The 20,119-nt window shown below is 42.5% G+C and overlaps 1 protein-coding gene across 7 annotated transcripts in view; it reads right to left on the minus strand.

Annotated features, from left to right (window-relative positions):
* LOC111259518 (uncharacterized) overlaps positions 1 to 20,119 on the minus strand; it is a 46,713-nt gene that overhangs the window by 10,338 nt on the left and 16,256 nt on the right. Inside the window, exon 1 of one of the 7 annotated variants that reach the window (XM_022831595.2) lies at positions 2,077 to 2,779. The exons of the other annotated variants lie outside the window; for them this stretch is intronic. The gene's annotated coding sequence lies outside the window, so the exon portion shown is untranslated. Of the gene's footprint in view, positions 1 to 2,076; positions 2,780 to 20,119 lie in introns of those variants that run through there. 7 annotated transcript variants of the gene reach the window in all.

A 20,119-nucleotide genomic window follows, 5' to 3' on the forward strand; every position in this document is an offset into this window, starting at 1 on the left:
TATGACCAATGATCGGATTGCGCTGGACGAAGAGCGCTATTAGCATATAGCGTATAGGATAGCAGTATTGCGCATCAAATACATCAACCCGCTATTTACACCACTATTTACAGTAGCGGTTTTGGCAAACGGAAAAGAGAAGGAAAATTATGAAATGAGGTCCTCGTCATGCTACCGCTACTGCTGCTACCTCGATGGCGGTTATAGCACCGGTTGGGGTGTCATAACCCAACCCCAACCCCCTGTCAGTTTCGGCACACCTCTCCAACGGCTCCAGTTGTCAGCAGCAGCAGGGGCAGCTGCTCGATATCGGAATATCTTATTAAAATTTCTGGATTCAAATTCGATTTGAAATCTTTGAAGCGGCAGATCTGATATGCTATTAATGTCGACAATAATGGCGGTGATGGCATGACGATTCTGCGTAATAACCGTAATACCTACTACGACTTTGTCAGAGGTCCAATAAAAAAGAAAACTTTCTTTTTTTTTTCTAAGGTTTTTCTATGGTCCAAACGTAGAAACTTTTAGTTTTCTTTTCGAAGTCACCTATTTTTACGGCCAGCATAAGGGACTCATCCCACTGGGAGTTTAGTCGGAATGGGTCTTGCAGGCTTGTCTAGAGTACTTTCAATGGAACGCATGCCAACTATACGCACAGCTATGAACCGTGATAAAAGCAGCTCTTAATTCCTTATTGTCCTAATTATTAATATCTAGTGATTGAACCAGCGTGGCAAGATGTCGTTAGTCGTGGTTATCATGCATCCAGAGGTGGGGCTAAGTTACCCATACCACGTCGCTCCGTTGGTGCGCAACATTGTCGAGTGTAAGGCAGGGGGCAACTTTTTGGTCCCATATAATCCACTGAATTTTTTATGCATATTTATCGTGCTTGCTATGACACATGGAACTTTATAAAATACCATTTTCCAATCAGTGTTCGAACCTTTTCAGTAGCGATACGCGCGAGGAATACAGGGGAGGAGTGTACAGGAAGAAATATTACATTTTGAACATGAAAATAAGGGCAAATTATTATACGACCACAATGCATTGAGTCCGATATAATTTCAAAAGGCATAATAAAGCCGAACTAAATTCATTTTAGGTTTTCTTTAGCCTGAAGTGTAATCAATTTTTAAAAAAATTCATTTTTAAACAAAAATCTGTGACCAGTTAGCTAAAATCCAACAGACCTCATATTATGTTTATTCTTCTCTATTAAATCATACAAATACAACAACTGGCACATAACTGCGTGGTCTACACGCAGCTACGACGCATATATGTAATCATTGAATGTCAAAAAGTTTTCACTTCGTTCTTCCTCCTCGTCCACTATAGCTTTTCTGTGAAAATCAGGAAAGTTGTCCGAGAAAGATTGACGATCCGGACCACATCATCCTCAATACGGCCAGCATTACTATTTCTACTTAATAGTGCAGCTCGAGCGCTAGTTACGAGGGCTGCCAGTGGAGCTATAATCGATTGCAGTTTGCAGTAGTAGAAATCTACAATTAGTATACTGGATATGGCCTATTTAAAAGTCGCGGCTTCTGCTCAGGCTGCTATTGACAAAAGACTGTGCGCGGCAACGTACAATGAGTATCTCACAACGACCACCGATGCGGGGCGTGATGTTTGAGTCACGTCGTAGTCGTTACGAGGTAAGTGTTGTCGTTGCTAGACAGGCGCCGCCCATAATAAGGTAGAGGGTTGTCAATTAGCCTAAACTAAGATTTCTCTGTGGATCACTTATCGAGGGAAATAAGCTGGTCACCAAGGAACGCTTCGGTTTATCAGATTACGATAGATATGTACCCACATATATATATATATATGGCTTTGCGGTGTGAGTTTGCTTTGCCTTGCACTTGTGCCTTGCTTTCCGCAATACTTTTGCTTTAGAAGGAAAAAAATAGTGAGTGCGGAGACACGGCAAGAGGGGAAGGCCGCGACTGTCGTGGTGTTCTCGTTGCGTCAGGGACGCCAAACTGCTTTTAAATTGTATGTCTGATATTGTTGTTGTCCATGTAGAAAACAGATGGATGGCTGGAAAGCTGGCGCACTAACCAAAATGACTATCTCCGAGGGGATTCTCAAATCACATGTGCTGTTGGCGGCCGTCGCTAGGTTTATATAAGAACCACTCCAGGACCTTGCGCCACTGCAACAGCGGTAATAATCCTATTAACACCACGATGGGTTCGGGCTACCGCGTATTGGCGAAAGTACTTAGGATCCTCCTCACTCAAGAAACTGTTCGTTTAGTTTGCACCACGCATTGCAAAGTGTGCCCTTATACGATGCTAGAGTAGGGTAATTACTTCCTGAAAATGAAGTAGGAAGTCTGTCTTGCTGTGATGAAGCGCGTCTTGATCATGTGTGACGAAAAAGTATTAATTAACAAATAAACACCTTCGGAAGTGTCGGCAGTGGGGCCAGAATTAACGTATTTTCGTGTGCTAGCTACAATAATCTCAAAGTCGAACATGCCGTCAAGAAGCATTGAAAGGCCTTATTTAAGCCTAATGATCTTTCTCAGTTGCAGCCAGGCCTCCTTTTCATTGTTTTGTAGTCCCTCTCAAGGGTAAATTTCACTTGGGAATAGAAGCACTGGGGCGGAGCCAGAAGTTGTGTTCCAGCCAATTTAACTAGGCACCACCAAGACAAATTCGCGTCCTACCAGCAATCATGCGTGCCATTTTGCCCCGGCTATCTATCCGTGCCAAAATCTTTTTCGTTGACTTCAAGAACGACTCCTATGCCTGTTATTGCCAGGACCTATGAATGGTGCGGTCGTGGCGACTCCTCGACGAAGATTCGCGCACGCTTGGCCTGCTGCCTTTCCTCCATCCGGACGATGATAACTAACGACTGAGCAACGCACAGCAGCTTGGCTAGCACCAGCACGAGTAGATGACGGCAGTGGGAGCAGTAGGAGGATGAGAAGGCTTTAGGCGCACTGCGATCTTTGTCTGTGTGATGGGAGTATGCCGCTTCGAATGTACGATCGCTAAGCTCTTTGAGTCTGACTGAGCGCTAGACTCGCATCGGGATGCACTCTAACTCCGTCGTCGCGAAAAAGCACAGTCCCAGGCAGTAGACGAATACCAAGGCTAAAAAGGCCCATGCTGCTAAAAGAGGCATTGGCGAATAGACAAACGAATGAGCGAAGGGACCTGGGTGGCCGCAGCCCAGATTCTAGCCTTCACTAGTGTTGATGATGCTGCTGCTACTACTACTATAGCTAAAGGTAGGCGGAGTACACGAACCTATATTGGCAACAGCGTCATTTAATACGGAGAACTCTTTCGCTGTTAGCTAAGCCATGGACGGCCAGCCAGGCGATTTGTTGTTGGCGTTGATTCTCTGGGTTTAGCCAAAATGTAACTGTAGCTCAGTGCCTGCTGTGCGACTAAGTGCCTGCTGCAGGTCTGGTCCGGTCTGGCGAAGGGCTGATGGATGTGGCACAGTTTCTCACTGCTTTTGTCTATGATGGGAGGACAAGGCGACTCATTGGCCTAGATAGGCCACTCGCTTAATATCGAATACCTTCAAGCAAGGTAAGCTGCTGCTGACCACGAAAGCTTCTAGTATTATCAGCACTGCATTTTCGCCTGACAGAGGCCAGACGAAGCTGCTTTGGAACAGGCATGGATACAAATCGTCTCATATATTAATCGTTGTTAGGCATTTATGAAATAGCTGTTCGTCTGAAACTTTATATCGTCGTGTGCTTTACCACCAAATAGAAACATTAGACAAAGCTTCCATCATTTTTATATAATCTTTCTTAAGCAGTGTGGTCTGCGGTCACACGAATTCAGTTGTAAGCACCGTTAGGCCCTTTCCGGTATCTATACATCCTGCCATTCTAATAAATAGCCCCCGAGAGCAAATGCTTTCTCGCAACGTTGTTGTTATGCCCTGTCGACGCCACCTTTCGATGGCCGTATATAATATATAGCAGATGTTATAGCTCATCTTAGTCTGGAGCGCGAATCACTCTTCGCTTAAAGAATACGATCAATAGGAGGCGGTGATATCTTTCCGCGGATACGGGCGGAGTCAGCTTCAGATTGATCAGACGCCCAGTGAAGGGCCGCCGAAGTACTTTCGTTTAGCTAACGTAAGAGTAATAAGTAGTTTATGATGACGCATCAAGTGCGAGACAGATCCGTTTCCATCAACGCCATCGGACCAATGATTTATTTACCAATTTTTGCCAATAAGCTACTGCATTGCAATCTAAGCCCTTGGAGAGGGAAAAAAGTGATGTCTGCCGCGAACAATTGACGGGGCTACCCAGTCAAGGGGCAATGTAGTTACGCGGTGAGGATTACATTGTGAGGTCGTTTTAGGAAGGCCTTTTTTGAGCGTTATTATTTTTGAGCGTTACCATAGGGAGTTTACTGGAACGCATTCAGCATATAATGAAACAGCAAGTCTGTTACACTAGGCAGTGTGCTGTTACCGCTGTTCAAGATGGTTCAGCTTGGCCGTTCGAGGCCGTGTTTCGACCTAAACAGAAACCTACTTCACATAGTGCGATTAAATGAATCGATATATCGCAAAACTATTATTTATTATATTTAGACATTATTTTCTCAACGTACGTAGGCGGGATTGCAACGACTTACACTCAAACAAGGCTAATGGCGTTTAAAAACAGTACGCATTGGCAACGGTAACGAGCAGTATCCTCGCTTGCTCTCGTAGATCTAATGGTTAAAGAAATAAGAATACGGCTTCCTAGTTTCGTTGCAGAGACACGAGCGTTCCAAAACTCTCCTAAAATAACCATCCAATTTGGCCTTGTACAATGTCGCTTCTCACGCCTGACTAATGAGTACTTACCATCACGACCATATGTAATATTTTTCTTTCATGTTTATTGCCAAAATGTTCGTGAGGTTCGCCGTATTGTCGGAATAACCGTAGAAATAGATAATAAAACATTTTACACAGTGATAGGTCCGAGCTGAGTTGTAAACTTATTGGCTTGATATTAGTAAATAAAGCTCTGGTACGTTCAGGATCTTCTAATATAGCAGAGATCATGCAGACCGACACATTATCGAAATCTAACTAGAATGCTTATTTTATATCCGATGTTTCACCCACTGAGCCTTGGGAACGTTGTCAGACTGCTAATTTCAGAAACACTATAAACTTAAGCGGCGTCGCGTCTCGTGCAGTACGCGTGCCGTTGGAACAATAGGCAGATGCTATAGCAAGGCCATTCAGATTGGCTCTTAAATCTCCAGGTGTTCTAAAATCTGAGAAAATTCATTTTATTATAACTTACTGTGGTTGCATTTGTCTTCTAACACAATTACTATCAATTTCAATTTGCCAGTGTCTCTTGACGGCGCGTACCGGGTCACCGGCGTAAACTGTCCACTACATCACCGTCACCGATCGCGGACAACACTATCCATTATTTTCTAGGGACAGTTCTATCTCTACTTTTGTATTTACAAATTATTCTATTATCATATGCTTCATAACAAAATTCGCTAATAGTACTACTGGTAGTTTGTTTTGTTAGTAGTCATGAGTGGAAAGCGTCTGCCTTTCCCTTGAAGAGGCTTTTTTTCCTATAGCGAAATTTAGGATTACATTGAAAATATGAGGTACAAGTGATATTGATTATTTTGTGCAGAGCTTTCTAGGAAAAGTGGCCCCGCATTAGCTAAACGTGATCGTCTGCAGCATCGCCCCCCCGGGGTCCACGTACTTAGCAAAGCCAGTGAACTTCGTAAACAGCTATAAAATGCGATGATTTTTCGCCTGGTCATCATTCCGATGCTTTTAGTTGTTTTGCGTCAACTGGTCGTCGTCGTCGTCGTCGTCCTTGGCCACAATGCATCAGGCAGCTTGCGAAGCTGGATTCATGTTAATGAGAAAATGGTACCGTACTACTATTACCAGTGGAAAACCATCAAACTGTGCAGCTGGACCTCTTAAATACTACTGAGAAGTGATGACAGATGCCGTTCGGACGTCTTCGTCATTCCTAATGGCTTAACAAGTCTAGATTTGCACTTGTTTATTTTCATGGAGCAAAAGCTTTGATCTAACACAATTATGAAGGCTTTCCGAATGTACTATACCTCACAAGAGATTAATTTTGGCTATTTTTGCCCATTCTGTATAGGCAATAGTACCATCTATATTTTAGTAAATAGTCGCATACTGTGCAACACGACACACTTGAAGATCGCACGGTTTTATGCATTCCGTTTGTATCCAACATACACATACTGCTTGAAGCCGTCCGCGCACCCGGATGTCGGCATTTGGGCTTCAATCGAGCTCTTTATAAATATGCGCTTCATCTATAAACTGCGTTAACGGACGCAATTAGCTATATAAATAGTAGATTCGGTAAAGGTTCTACTGTATAATACATTGTAAACTATTGACTAAAAAGCAATCCGGCTGGCAAATTTCGAGTCTTCAAACGAGTCTTTACAAAGATGGAGAGTTTGGGGCTGTGCTGGAAGCCGACCGATCTCAAGATGCACGGTCCTAATGCTCAGGTTCAGTGTACACAAACGTAACACATTAATCGCAAAAATTAATATGTGGTCGTCGCATGGTCGGAGCGAAGATCGGTGACAGAAACGTGAACAGCTACTGCTATTTGGCGGTGATCTATTCTGGCACCGTATATTAGCAGGTGCGATAAAAATGAATTATCTATAATCGCAGACGGTCATATCTGTGGATAGATCAGCGACCGCTAACGACCGGCGGGCCATGACTCTGGAGAGAAGTGAAAGCTGCGGAAAAAGTAAGTTGCTGTTTGTTGTTGGCCTTATGCAGTGTAGTCCTGCTCCATCCTGATTACGGTTCAAGTGTACTGTCATCAGCGGTGAAAATGGCGGAAAAGTTCACATTAAACAAACCATACTTATTGCACGATAACGATCAAATAGCGTCACCCATTATTACTCGCCAGGCACTACTCTCACAAGTTACCATTTTATTCACGACAACTTCTTAAGAAGCAAATTATCCAAATCTCACCATTATGTCGATCTTGTCTTTCGGGACTTTGTAGATTATTGCATTATATACGTCCAGAGTTACTACCCATACTGAACCATTAAAAAAAAAAAAATATATATATATATATATATATATTAAGCGTTATTTGACGATTCTCTGCTATCTTTTTGATAATCCCATAACTGTAGAAGAGGCAAGTCATCGTCGCTTCCCTCCATTGAAACTTAATTAGCACCTTTAAGGGAATTCTGTGGAGACCGAAATCTGATGGTGTAAGGTCTGAAATATATGCCAGCGACCCATGATATGATTTTTCTCTTGGCGCCAGCCTGAGCTTTGGCGCGGATTGTGGGGCACTTTTTTTTATTTACACTTTAATGTTGTATGTGATATATTTTTTTTTTCTATCTCTCATAATCAACCGCTTTATAAATGGCTGAATTTTTGTAATTAAGAAATATAGTCGAACACATATATATATGTGTATAGTAGCCAAGCCTTGAAATTTTTTTATCAGGCCAATAAATAATTTAGAACTGTTTGCTAGGGTAAGTTTAGTTTTTGAATGATGTTATGGCTATTCATTTTTTTCATCAGTTTCCTTAACAATCGGTCAATCATTACCGAAATTTTCGAAAAGCGAGAGAGAGAACGTATATTTATCATAGGGAGAGCACTCTCCCTTTTTTTTTTCTATGGACCTGAGTAGCTTTTATACCCGTATCGTAATAAGATTATAAAATGCAACAATTTGCTAAATAAAATAAAAAAAAAAATACAACAACATCTGCTACTAACAAATCTTAGCTTTCATCATAAGAGCAACGTTGACTCGGCGCGATTCATTTGAGATGCATGACTTTGAAGACATCTAGTAGAAAAAACAGTTAAAACCCACAAAAAAACAGTAAAATAAATATATATGTACATGTACGTACTAAGTCGTTTAGTATAGAATGTGATACTGGATAACCACTTACAAATTTCACTGAAATATCCAGCCGACTTTAACATTTGGATTAATATTTGTGCGCTAAGTAGTCAGCTTACGGACGATTTCGAACAATAAAAGCCGGTGATTCTAGCTGGGGTCGTTGGGTAGATGTTATTAAAGTAAGATTAATTTTATCTAGAGGCCAAGCCACTCATGGAGGTTTTAGAAAGTATATGAGACTACATAAATGGTAGAAAATTAAAGCTTCGATGGATCTGGCTGTCGTCCCGCCCATCAATTTTCCCGATCGCGTACAATTACCAAAGGCACCCGTATATTTATGATAACAACAGCAACAAAAGTAACCATCTATACATTATATTAGACGTACAATAAAACTCGAAGAGGAGCCGCTAGGATACCGTCATTGTAAGACGCGTTGATGTTTCTACCAGCATCGTGCGCGAGAGGCAGCGGCTCGCGTACCACAAGACCTTATCGGAGGATGTCGGAAAGCCATTTTTGATGTTCTCGAAACAGAAGCGGCACCAGCATTTCTCCAAAGAGCTTGCTAACGGCCTGTAGTTACCGAAGCTGAGTTCACCATCTGGGTAGAAATATATGGCCTGCTGGTCGGGCTAAGCCTAGAGCCAAATAATGGGCCTGCTACACCCGTGGACGCAGGCTGTGTTGGCGTCTATTGGCCTTCATTCACACACCATTACATTCGTCGTCTATTGTATATAATGTAAGGAAAGGCTTTCATATCTTTACCTGAACTAATTATTAAAACAAGAAAAAGTCAACAAAGTCGAGTGACCTTAAGTCGGAGATCCTTCGCATGTCTCCAGAATTTTGTAATTTCGACATTTGATATAATTATGTAAATAGAAAAAGATTATATGTATATATAGAATACCTAGGCGCTAGAATGTCTGATGAAGGCCCAATTTTTAAATATGATACTCTTACTTTTTTTTTTACTCGAGAGTAAAATAAAACTAAGAAAAATGTTTTGGGCTGTTTTGGATTGCATGGAAGTGCGAGCTGAAAGGCGTGTATGGTTCTGTGGGTGTCCAATTAACGTGTCTTTGTGAAGGATTAGGCAGAGGTTATGGACGCAACTTCTACTTTGTAGTCACTATTCGACGCTGAAATGATTAATGATGGATCATTTTTTTCGTCCTTCGGAACGCCTATTACGACCAGCTGATCCTCGCAGGACATGAGCACTATTTACAGTAGACGAAGTAATTTGTGACACTTCAGCCCGCTCAGTATGTCCATACGAAGTTCGTTCGGAATCATATCCGTATTTAATTCCTTTGAGACGTTTGGCATGAAACTGGGATCTGTATTATGGAACTGGCTAATAAAGCTAATCTATATGACGCCCCGCTTCGTGTCACGTTATCATTACTAGGTCACGTAACAGTTAGATATCATCAGAATACCATTGAATTTGAATATTCGAAAGACAGGACGTAACAGCAGAACACCAAGCGCGTTATTTTTTTTATAGATTTTCTTTTTAGAAAAGCAACTTAGCAACTTAAACCATCACCAATGTAAGTAACAGCTTGTACAATCCGATCAAGCTACTATATCGGCGCGGTTTATTTATTATAGCAAATTTACTGACCGAAATGGTCGAATGGTAGCAGAGTGCTAATAGAATCGAGCCTGCCAAGTGATAACATTTATGGCTTCGGCTAGCACGTAAGGCTATGCCAATGGCACAATAGCTAACGAATCTTATACTTTGATAACTAGTAAAATCTAGCGGATGTCTTCGTATGGCGCAGGCTTTCCCATAACATTTGCTCAGTAGTTATCGTCGTCCACTATGGCACAACGCACGACTTCTCACGGTAGGTAATTAAAAACTGAAATATTAAAGGGTTTCAATTGGGGATTGTCAGTAATCACGGCTTTACCTCCTCTTACCAGGTCCAATTACCTCGCTAAGACGTTTCTACTGCACTTGTTCTTCTAGTCCTAAGAATTCTAATTCTTAGGACTAGAAGAATGAGTGCAGTAGAAGAACGACTAGAGTAGAAAGACTAGAAGAACGAGAATTCGAAATCCAACAATTCGCAATAGGAGTCAACTTTGCAAGGCATCACTCAACTAAGATTACTTTTTTTTTTTGAGTAATTGACAATCTTTTCAAATGAATTTAATTCGTTCGAAGCTGGATCTAAATCTTCTTGGGCCAAAAGAACGTAGTCCGATTGTACAGCTGCCTCCCCTAAGGATCGTACGCTGCTCATACAGATCTATTACTTAGACAATAATTTTTTCCAAACGTCCATGATGCCAGCTTTTTCGCAGCAGAGTTTGTTACGACTCCAAGCTTGCGCAATGATATTTTACTGCCTTCTTAGTCGATAACTTTCTTCGTCTTGAAAGCCACTTTTTTTTTGTGGTATACGTTGATACTTAGCCTATACGTTTATAAGTCTATATAAGGCTCTAACTTACCGTTTCTTGCACGCACTTCATCTTTTTACTACGAAGCATCTGTTATACATCGGTAACAAAATAGACACTTAACGCTTTTAGAAAATGAAATAAAGCGGCGTGAAGATATATTATTTTGACGAATCTTCAACACCGAACGTGGAACTAATCGTTCTCTCTAGTATAAGGAGCATACCCATCATTGTGTTCGTAATCAAAGGTCCTAAGATTAAATTAAGTGATCTTCCCTCACGTTAAGCTTTTTGAAGATATGAAACGCACACACAAAAACTGGTAACGTTGCTCGAAATGGTAGACGAATACCCGAGAACAACAGCGGCACAGAGAGACTAACTGCTTTTTTTTTTATAGGCTCTGAAGGCAATTTACTTAGTCCAGCGTGTATGTTTTACCCTATCGGAGACCAAACACTAATTTAGCATTTGATTAATGTTCTATTATTATATAGTTGCTTAGCTCCTAAAAGCTTAACGACGACGTTGTTTGTACTGTTGAGTAGACCGAAACCGCTAGGTACCGCCTGTGGGACACGCCCGCTGACAGGTGGAAGCGGCAATGAACGCGTCTTCATTCATTTAAAAGTGAAGATAAAAAGAGACCGGGTCAGGAAGAGTAAAAAGCGCTACAAACTCGATTGGTCGGGCCGGCGTTTATTTGCCGCGCGTGTCTAACGTATCCTGTAGTAGTAGTAACGATGCTAGCAGCACTAAGGGCCTTCTGCTCGTTCTGCTATTCACGCATCTTAGCCAATCAGCGCCTATTTTACTACTGTCGCTAAACACAATGGAGCCAGCCACTGGCAATGACATCAACAAATTCAGTGCAGAAAAAATCATCGTTTTTCCCTTTGGCCCTTGAATAACATGAATTTACTACTTGGAGAAATATATTCCCTTTATCTTTGGATGCTAAATCATTTACCCATCCCTAATCCGAACTGCTGCGCTAGAAATAAGCTTGAGAAGCCTTTGCGTACGACCGGTCGAGTCCTCCGACAGTTTACGCTACGACCACTTAGAAAAACCGCTGCCACCGTCACATCTGCGTCTTTAAGCGATCAATCGCAGAGAGATATGGATTAGTGTGACACAAAATTTTACACTGTTGTGTATATAGTACTGTGTACGTCAAAGCGGACAGACGCGTCCTCTCCTGTAGTAGCGGTAGAGTATTTACTGTTTTTGGCTTTACTCTTTAAAACTCTGACAGGCTGGATCGCTTTACTTCGGCGCAACAGAAAGGGGTGCGTAAGAATCATTCTCAACCAGTCAACCGCCCACTAGTAAACGCTGCACGACTATTTAAGTGCGAAATCGATTCAAGAGCCTTAAGCCGATCTGACGGACGGTCATCCAAAAGGCGACTGCTATACGATAGTTGCATCGACTGATAGGGCAGGGAATGCAGCCTATATAGTAATAATAATAATAATACATTCACGATGTAAAAGGCACAAATACGTACTGACCTGTAACGTTAACCTAACAATACTGACACGTTTAAAGTAAGCAGAGACGGGAATTGTTTTAAAAAAAAATCGTCGGTACTACTAAACTAACTATTATCTAGAACCCATACTGCTACAGTCAGCTGCAACCGTTTCTTAATACAAAAACAAGAATTCAACTAGTAAGGACAGGTAGTTTAATGAAGCCTCATATATATTTGAAAACGACGTTTCTGTCCGTATCCTATATCGTGGCCAGGTAAATATATGTGTTGTTAAGGGTTTTTATACATGCGTCTACCTTTTATATGTTCAATCATCCTGCATTCAATTCGCGAGATATTACTACGGGGGTCGTTCAGCGGGGGGCCCGCTTTATCTTTCGTGGTACGTTGTACGTCCGATATTGCCGTTAGACATCCTAGCAGAGGGCTGGCTTCGCGCAAGAAACGAAGTGTAACTATGCCCGGGTTCGAATCTGGACCATAACGTATCCCTTAAACTTGCTAGCAAATACGTTTCCTATTACACTATGACGGGGACGCTGGGGCCCCCTGGGACAACTAGATCCACTTTTGGACCTCGCTGAAACTCACGAAGAGCAGGCTTACATTGCGGCGAGTTGGTCTTGATGTACTATATACTATTATTTTTTTATACTGGTCAATTGAATCAGTGGAATCATGAGCCCGCAGTACCTGTGCCTCTTATGGACGAAGAGAGGCGTAAGACGTGCTGCTTGTTGCAATGGCTACAACTACCGCAATTAGCAACGTGCAGGTGTCGTTTCGTGTATATACTCATAATATAAAATGTGTGCTGACGCACGTTCATAACATATAATAGGATAACGAGTGTTTATATGAGTAGACAAGGTTAAAGGTCCTTCACCCGAATGACTATAGTCCTGTGTATTCCGGTGACGCCCACTTGCGGTAATGTTCGTTACGACTGGAGCCCATATAAGGCTTCCTAAAGCGTTTCACTGTCGCGTTCGATTCGTCATCGAATCACTTTGTCTCTATACAGATATCAGATACAATGATAAGAACGCTTGTACCCTGTTAACTACGGTATTATATGGCACAATGGCTCGTTCAAGCTAATGAAATATCTAAATTTTCATGTATGTGTTATTGAAAGTATAAGTTTACTCTAGACACGCCGAGACTTTATTTCCATGTGTTGACATAAAGACACACAGATTAGTGACAGGCTTTCATTTGCGTTCATCGTATAGTTTAGCGCTTACAGATCCGTTCGAACGGCAACAAAAAGTTGCCGTTCTATGGGAAATCAGAACAATTACAGATGAGGCTGAGCTCCCGCCTTTTACACAAGCAATAATCGGTCTGGATCAGAAAAACAACAGTTAGAGTCAGACGACTTAGCCATGTATAGATTAGACAGGTTCCAAGTGAAGCAAGCTCTAGCCCGGCCCACAAATTTGGAACTGACCGTAAACTTAACCGAGACAGAGGCAATGAAGCTACAGGAAAGACAGCGTTGACTAGTACTTTGTGCCCTGTCCGCAAAAGCTAGCTTCGGCGTTTGGAGTTGTTTTTTTCTGTGAAGAGCCCAAGTTTCACTGAACACTTCACCAAACGATGCAAAAAGAAGAGCATTGGCTGTACAAGCCACCGAGCCGCCTCATCGCTTACTCCTGACAACCCCAATAGCTGCTAACTTGCTCGACCTCAAGGTAGCTCCTATAACAACCTATGGGCTGCGCGTCACTTGGGAAGATCCTACAGTGGAAAACGTGGAACAATTAAATGGCACTAAACCCTCCTCTTTCAGAAGAACACGGACGGAAGCTATTTAGCGTGACTCGAGGTCGCCTCGCGTGTCTCTTGGTTGATTCGTCGTTGCTGTCCAAGAATGTACGTCGTCACTTTGCGCCTCAGCGATACAAACCTTCGAGAACAACCCTAGGGATCCGGAGCCACGGTTTGCAGAGATAAATGACGATTCCTGAGATTTGGGCGCGACGAGGAGTGGCAAGTGGTTAAATAAACATGGCGCCACTCGTTTCGCCGTGCATAGGTTCCACCAGAAATCAGACCTTTTCATATAAAGCCTGTAGACTCATGTAGGTGCTCCAAAGCAGCCAAAATCATGATTGATATCGTGTCGCTCGTTGTGTCCTGGCATCATATTCAGGACGTCTGGCAGATATCTTGGATTAGTTTTATAAGATCGACAAAACTCGTATAATGCGTATCATACGAAGTGCTTTACGTGGTTCTGTACACTTCTCCTAATATATTGTGCCGCTAGCCTGTATATATAAAGTTTTCATCTAGTTTGTCTAGCAAAGGTGGGTAAATGAAATTTAATAGATTGTTATCCATTCAGATTCACATTAAACCAATAGCCAACTGAGATGCTCAGTCAACTCACCATCATACAGTATCTGACGTATTGCAATGAAATAAACAAACTAAAATTTGTTGGAAGCAAACACCGTTTACAGCTAGTGCTGGATACTTTTCGATACGTTCAGCCATTATAAGACAGTAGCTTCGTATGTATTGTAGCACCATTTATTGGATGTCTAAGAATAAGTGCATCCGAGACAAAATTTACCGCTTCGATCTACGATATCGAAGATACACGTTGGTAGCGCAGACTGCACCCATGACCCGCCCACTGACTCACGAAATGTATGCGCCCATCTAGGATGCTTATTGCAAACCAAGCGAATATATGGCAAATGGCTGTATCTATGAGTGCGTGTAGTTTCATTGAAAACTTGCCACTACTTCAAAGATACCAAAGTCCACTCTTTAGACGATAACGCTGAATACACTCCTGTTCCCGGGCTGAAAGCCTTTCTTATGACAGCTCCTAATCTTTTCGGGTGGCGCCTTTTGAAAAATCGTTGCTTTGATTTTGATTTAGTTTTATAAGTTACCGCTCGGCTCCGCTGTTTTGGACAAATCGGTTTCGAACTTAGACGGCCTTTTTTTCTTGTTATTAGCGACTTAATAAACACTCGCTCTTCCAATAGAGACAGCGCGGCGTATTGGCCCATGGCAACCGAGCTGAACTTCTACCTTGCCACTCTATAGACATATATACTTTTATTCGCTCTTTTGATAGCTCTGTTACTTCGCAGCGCCTATCTTCTTGTGTCAAAAGCGATAAATCTCGCTCAAGTTAAATCTGACACCCATTGTCGAGATAAAGACTCTCTAAGGCGGTAACAGCTGTTAGCGGTAATAACCTTAAGCCATCGCAGGATCCCTGTTGCTGCTTCAGCAAGGAATAACCCGGTCCCGCACAATCAGCAGCAGGCATAAGGGGCTGCTGTTATGCTTCAGAGCTCCATAAGCGTTACAAGATCACCGTCATCAATTGAAGAAGCCAGGGGGAATTAGAAAGCAGAGGTTATGACTCTACGAGAGCCAGAGACTGGGGCGCGGGGTTCCTTTTGCAGAAAGCACACAGACAGTGTTACCTGTTCGTTCCTGTCTGCCTAAACGGCCGCGGCTGCTGCCGTATGAAAGCTCACTAAACCCCGATCTCTATGACGATCGGTTTATGCGCTGCAGGCGCGTCGGAGGAGGCCAAAGTTCTAGGACAAAAGGGTAGACTCTGGAGGGGGACAGGGAACCAGATACTGGTAACATGAAGATGATCATGTGGAGGTACTTTAATCGCGCGTCTCGTACCTCGCAGCTCAGTAAGAGAATACTATTTAACTTTGTTTGTCATAACGACGGCTAAGCCATAGAAAAGTCGTTTTACGGCAAAACTACAAGAGTACTTGGTTTTATGATTTTTTTTTGTCACGCTCCTGCTACTGCTAGAGACAAATATATATTACGTTCGATGTGTGAAAACTTTGATTTTAATCTTAAAAGGCAAAGCTATAATCATTGAACAGGCTTAAAATGTGTTTATGATAATTTTCCATGTTTTCCATGGAATATATTTTACAGAGAAGCAGGCTGGTACTTACAATAAATCAACAAACACTGTTTTACTTGTGTACTAGCACCATGAGTGATGCCATTTCCACGCTAGTATTAATTTCGTTTTCTCATGTAAAGAGGATAAAAATTGTACATGTGTGCTTCGTTGTGCCCAACTGTGTTGGTACTTCATCTACTTTATTCCTGACTCCCCGTTGATGGCCCAGTGTGGGTACCCCGAGTTTGGTAGCTCAGCCGTCGTCATCTCTTCCTTTCCCTTCTTCAGTTTCTCTGTTTTCTTCTGCGCCGCCGTCGTCGTCGCCACCTAGGCTGACGAACGGACGCGCGGGCGGGTGGTCGGTGGGTCTCTCTGGTCAGTCAGCAAGTCAGCTGGCTGAGACCCGTCGTTTGCCATTATCCTGGATTAAGGCCATGAGAAGAGTCGGCCTGAGCAGTTGCATTAAGCACTCGCTAAGCTAACTCCTAGCCTGGCGCTCATAGCAGGGGTAGCGCCGGTGGAATCGGCGGCAATGAGGCCCAACCGCTGAATTCGGCATTGTCGCAGTAGCGCCAGTGACCGCCTCCGTCAACATCAAGTATTTAAGCAGTGACGGTGCTACCCGACCGTCCAGCTTTTCCTTTCCCGTTCTCTGCCTCTGCAGTTGAGTGATCGCTACATATAACGAACGCTATGATAGCGGCGGCAGTTCGGTGGCAAGCCGTCACCTAAGCTCGTAGGCCACCCGATCCCGTATACGGGCGTCTCATATTATTCAACGGCGGCAGATGGAATGGAGGGACGGAACTTGGGAGCAGGCGAACGAGCAATTGAAACAGAGATATCAGATTGACCCGCTTTGCCCAGATCCCAGTTGAGTAAAATGCTGTCACCATTAAAAGCTAAAGGGGTATTGACTCGAGCGCCGGCCGGCGATCGCTTCTTCCTGGGAACCTGAAGACATATGTGCTAGCTAAAGCGAATAATAGAACAGCTCAAATAGCTTCATTTCGGACTTCAGAACTCGTAGAATAGCCGATTGGCACAGCTGGGCGACAAAGTGGAACAACAATATAATTCGAAATACTATTATAAAACGTTAACAGCATATGTAATCGTGGGGAGTTAATAAGAGAACGTTGCTTCAGTGTCGTCTGCCATTTTATTCCTAAGTAACGTCTTCCAAAACTTCGATGCTTAGAAAAAGAGAACTGCACGATGGCGCACTTTGAAAAATAAATTACATTTCAACGTAATATGTATTGTTAGCTCTGCATCAGTTAAGGTTCATATCGTAGTTCTCATTAATATTTTAAGTAGCTTGGCCAAAAGGGTTTCTTGTTATTTAGGCCAGATGTAGTCATCCACACATAAGATAAACAGCCACCGCTTGGACATTAAAAATCGAGATCTGTTGGTCCCCCAATACATAAACATAATCCGAGGCAGAGCAGAAGGTGCGGGTCATTCTTGCATGGAGTGCGTGATATCAATGTAAATCTCGTCGTGCTTGGATCTTTATTCCCACCAGGAGATTTAACGAACAAATATTTCCGTTAAGGAAGAAGCTCGGCGCACAGACACAACAGATCTATTCAATAGTGGACCTTGATATTGGCCCACGGCTGCTGAGATTAAGATAGACCGAAGTAACTATCAATCAAACCACCTGTAATGAATAACAACTCGTGTTTGCTGCGTCAGGGAGCCGGTCCTAAAACGCTCCTGAATCACATCATTAATAGCGCTTGAAGACACCGCTAAGGGACAGCTGACGTTTGTTTAGCAAAGGACAGCAGTTAGTATGTAGTAGAAACAAAAGTGGTGATTAATGAATTGGGTTGTTAGGGCATGGCGCGACTTTTATAGCAACTCTTGTAAATCTCTTAGATATCTATCTCTACGCTGAGTCGTATTGTGCGAAAAGGAACTAGTTCTTAAACTCTATAAGCCAAAAGGCCCTCGTAGATTTGAGCAGCGTACGCTATACACGTACTATTGGCGGAGGCTTTATAAGGGCTTATTCCTTATCGATTTCAGGCAATCGTTTAACATACCGAACCCATATAACTATTGGGAATCATAGTTACATATTAATCGTTAAGCAAAAGAAAATCGTTAGGGTATTGTTCAACGCATGAGCAAATCCCCTTGATGTTTTATTGTGCGTTACGGCATAGGCCGTAACCAGCCACGTATATTCCTACTCCTAGCTCGTATCGAGATGGTCCTTCGTCCTCTCATCGAGAAACTGTATTTCATCATCACTACCGATACATTCCGGCGCATACATAGTGACGCATTAAGGCATCGTTCTTTTCCGCATGTTTCATATAACATATACATCATACACTGCTAAAGACATGAAACAAATTACCAGCAATTTGCAGCTCTTCTTGTCATAGTTGCTACGGTAAATTATAATGGTACGGTGTTGTGGACGGCACAGTATGTCAAGGAGCAAATCGATCATCAGCCTTTTGTGTAGGCAGCCTAGAATATTCGATATTCTATGTACGTGAACATTTTTATCGTTTTTTGCTAAATACAACAAGGGATAGATACGAGTGGTGATAATACCAAGCATCGAAGTCGTCAGTTAGACACACACTAAGATATACAGGCCATAGAAGAACATAGGCTGAGTTATAGATTGCTCACACGATGTAGTATAATACAATAATTTGCTGATATAAATTGTTTTTTTAGCTCCTATTTTTACTTTTATCCTACTTATTTTACCTACTATTTTTACTTGATCTTATTTTTAGTAGACGCGTGAGGTGACCCGCGCCAACCATTAGCAAATCGACCTCGTACCATCATCGCCGGTGCCGCGTTGATAGGAAACACCTCCCCACGGCCTTACCGTATTTCGAGGTCGATAGATTGTGTATTTACGATGTGGGCCGTATAGTAGCGTAAAGCACGCTTTAGAAATCGCTATCACCACAGGCGTTGGGTTCATTTTTGCTGGTATTCATAACAATGTCGTTCGTCACTCACTTAATTGCGTGACGGGTCTATGAAACCAAATGGTGTTCAATGTTAGCATCGAAAGAAGCTCGGCAGGAATTATCACTGCTTATGGGTCCCAGTACTTCCCATAATGACAGTGACGCCACGGGGTAATTTGGAGCACGTGCTGAAACTATGGATCTGAGATGGAATTCTGCACTGGACATATGTGCAGGAAACGAATGCGATATCCTCGGCTAGTGCTAGCGATAGACAAAGCAGGAAAACGAATGGTATATATACATATATATGTAGAGAGAGTGAGAGAGAGAGAGAGAGAGAGAGAAAGAAAGAGAGTGGCTGACGAGAAAAAATTGACTCCGGGAAAACTAGATTATACGATTGGTTCAAGTGAGTAGAATCTAACGATTCATCGACATCTTTCTACCGTCGATGACTCAAGTCGGCTTCACTAGCCAAAAATGCGTCTTCTTCTATTTGGGGGAAGATTGGGTGAAGTGCTAGCGGGGGGTATTTCTTAAAGCTATGACTATCTGTAGAAGTACATAGAGTTGAAGCATTCATTTATTACCCTAGAGCACACTAAGTTTGTTAGCTCACTACAGTTAGTCGGTAAGAGCCCACACAGTAGCAAATGAAACAAAAAAAAAAACAGTTTATATGGATCGTTATGAAACACTTATGACAGGCTTGGTCTTCATTTTAATAATACTTTTTAACAGATCGACGTACATATTGAAGTGTAATAGCGTTGTTAGGATCTAACACAATTATGCTGACACATGCGGTCATTTCGGCAAATTAAAACTTAAGAAACTCAAAAATTACGTATATCCATAACTGCTCACAACAGTTTCCAGAGCAGTTCATACTATCGACTTTATCATACCAACCAACACTACTTACTAGATAATAGAAAGGCACTGCCATCCGCCCCGCAAAAGCTAGCCCTCAAACGTATCATATCTACGGCCCGAGTGATCAGACAAGGCCCATCTATCCTCACGCGTTGCGGCTCATACACTACGAAGATATGTTGTACATACATATAATTCGGAACTATTGCTACAGTCATAGCACGAAAAAGTATTGACATATTGACCCGGTGAGCTTTCGATCCTGCAGCAGACTTGTATTTACCTCTTCTGCTTTATCTAGACTCTAACGTATCGCCCGCTAGCTTAGTTCCACAGCTGTTCGTATTCTACCATTATACAGGAGTAGCACTCAATGACAGCAATGCTACTAGCGGGGGGTTGTAGAAAAGAGGCAAGGCGAAAGGGCCGATAGGAAGGGAGAAAAATTGGGCAAGGCCTTCATAGTTCGATATGGTG

Source organism: Varroa jacobsoni, unplaced genomic scaffold (genome assembly GCF_002532875.2).
Source record: "Varroa jacobsoni isolate VJ856 unplaced genomic scaffold, vjacob_1.0 scaffold_341, whole genome shotgun sequence".
NCBI lineage: Eukaryota > Metazoa > Arthropoda > Arachnida > Mesostigmata > Varroidae > Varroa > Varroa jacobsoni.